Below are 2500 nucleotides of genomic sequence, written 5' to 3'. Positions count from 1 at the left end.
TTGTTGACGGCAAATCTCTAATAAGTAAGATTTTACAGAGTTTTAAGCATAATTCAAACAATTCCTTTATGTTTATTGTAATGAGTAGTAAAGATTTTCTTATCAGCAGAATTCATAAAGTTTCTGGTAAGACATCAGTCACATTATCATGAATATGTTATAACTAATATCGTAATTCTCATCATAGTGATTGGATTATCGTATTCTATACAATAATATCCCGTACTTAACATTTGTTCTTAGGAATCACTGTAAAAGGGAAAAGTGATATTCGTTAAATTGTTTTCATACAACAGTGCTCTAAACAAATTGAGAGGTCATTTGATATTTACCTTAGTTACCCCGAGAACGAACCCCATGTCACTTAATTTTCTCTTAATTTATCTTGACTGTATCCATTTTCTTTCAGTAACACAAAGAGTAACTCGTATATTTTTATGAATGTGACTAACCTAAAAAATAAATAAATAAATAAATAAATAAAATAAAATAAATTGTTTTGCTTATCTACCTTGTTGTTTTGTTATTCATCTTTTACTTGTACATACAGTATGTGTGTGCGTGTGTACATACATGCATATTTACACATACACACAGTGTGTATGTGTAAATATACACATACACAGCGACTCGTCGTGTAATACTATGGCATTGTGAAGCTGATAGATAAAAAAATAAGAAAAGCAAAAGAGATAGATAGACAGACAAGACAGACGTACATAGAAAGAAACCACAGCCCAGTTAACTTTCATAAAAAAAGAAAGGAGAGAGAAGGAAGATGATGGATGAAAGGAAAGAAAATGACATTTTTTTAATGAATATGCTAAGAATAAAGACGATAATGGATCACTTTAATCGTAATAAGTAGCAATTGCGATCAGAATCTGGGTTGTTGGGTGAACATGTTATTATAGTTTTGTCATCGTTTTTTTACTTTATTATTATTGTTACTCTGCTTAGCATTATCATCGTTATTGTCATCATCATAATCTACCACATAAGTTTCCATCTTCTTGAACAGTTGGCGGGAATTTCGAATGCCAGAAATATCTTCCCCGCGGCAGGTTTGCAGTAGAATTTTATTAAGAGCTATTAAACTTTTATTAAAAGTAAAACATTTTCGGCAGATGAGATCTACACATGAATTTTTATTGTTTGAGGATTTCATGTCATGGATTTCATTTCTATCATCGTAAGCTGACTGAATTTGCCTTTCATATTCTCAATAAAATAAATATATGTTATAATCTCAGCTCGCCCTTTGAGTATTTTTCTGAAGGTTTCTCGTCTGTCGGATGAACATACACATTTTAGATTATACTTGCTTTTTTCAAACGCTGATTTATTTTTTTTTTTACTTTAATCCCTTTAATGATCATTGTCAATAACATCAGTGTTTATAACCAGGAGCTCTCACCTTTGAAAATTGATAGAAGGGTTGAAGAGAAGGAAACATGAAAGGGGAAAAAGAAAAGAGCGTGCAAGGTTAGCTGCGAGGGCGATCCCAGCACTGGGCCCCAGTCTCCGTTTCTGAAGCCCCTGCGGCAAGAGCGGACTTGGGATTAGAGGGCGCTTCCATTATTCGATTTGTTTTGTCTTGCAATTTGGGTTTACGTTCCATATCAGTATGAAATTATATTCTCTTTGCTATAAATCATCTACTTTTTCATATGTGAACTCATATCATATTTATTGATTTTTTTTTTTTACCCCGTCAACATCTAGGTCATCAGCGGCGCATACAAAATATAGTAATGGGGCGAGGCTTGGGGGCGAAGCCCCAGGTTAGGAAAGGGCATACAACATTAAAAGTATTGTGACACAAAGGTAAACAATGAATTAACATCAAGGTCAAAATATGTTGGGTAAAGCCTGTAGAGAGAGCGGTTGGTTAGTATGGCAGTGAAAATGGCAGAGGGAATAGCAAACGGAGTATGAAAGCCTTTCAGGACTGACACGTAGCCAGCCTTTCATCTTTTCAGCACGACTAACACTTAAGGATATAGACAGAAGAGAGGGATGAAGTTAAGGAAAGGAAAGGAGGTGAAGAAAAGACCAAGCAAAATTCGTTGAGGCGAGGGCTGAGGTCCAAGGCAGGAGTGATCCTTCACACCAATTCTCTAAAAATGCCTTAATGAAGTTTTGTGAATTTCATCTATAAAGCATCGATAAGTTCGCTTTAATATAATCGTAAAATAGGAGTGGATTAGCGTGAACAAAATACTTTTATGATTAAGAGAAAGTGTAATAAACGCATTTCCTAGCAACCTGTCTGAGAACACTGGGGCGTGCATGGCTTCATATCTTCTTGTAGTAGTAGTTCTGCGCTCCAAAAGCTTCCCATTTCTAACGAAATTCTTAACTTTACTTCTGCCTTTGCTTAGTCAAAGCATACCACCGTTACTTATTTTCCTTTGACGTTTTTAGAATTCGTTGTAATAGGTATGTATGTGTGTGTAAATTGCGAGTTTGAATATAGGGATGCAGGTCTTATGGGTCG

This window comes from Penaeus vannamei, chromosome 9, assembly GCF_042767895.1.
Source record: "Penaeus vannamei isolate JL-2024 chromosome 9, ASM4276789v1, whole genome shotgun sequence".
NCBI classification, from domain to species: domain Eukaryota; kingdom Metazoa; phylum Arthropoda; class Malacostraca; order Decapoda; family Penaeidae; genus Penaeus; species Penaeus vannamei.
This window is presented reverse-complemented; position numbering follows the sequence as displayed.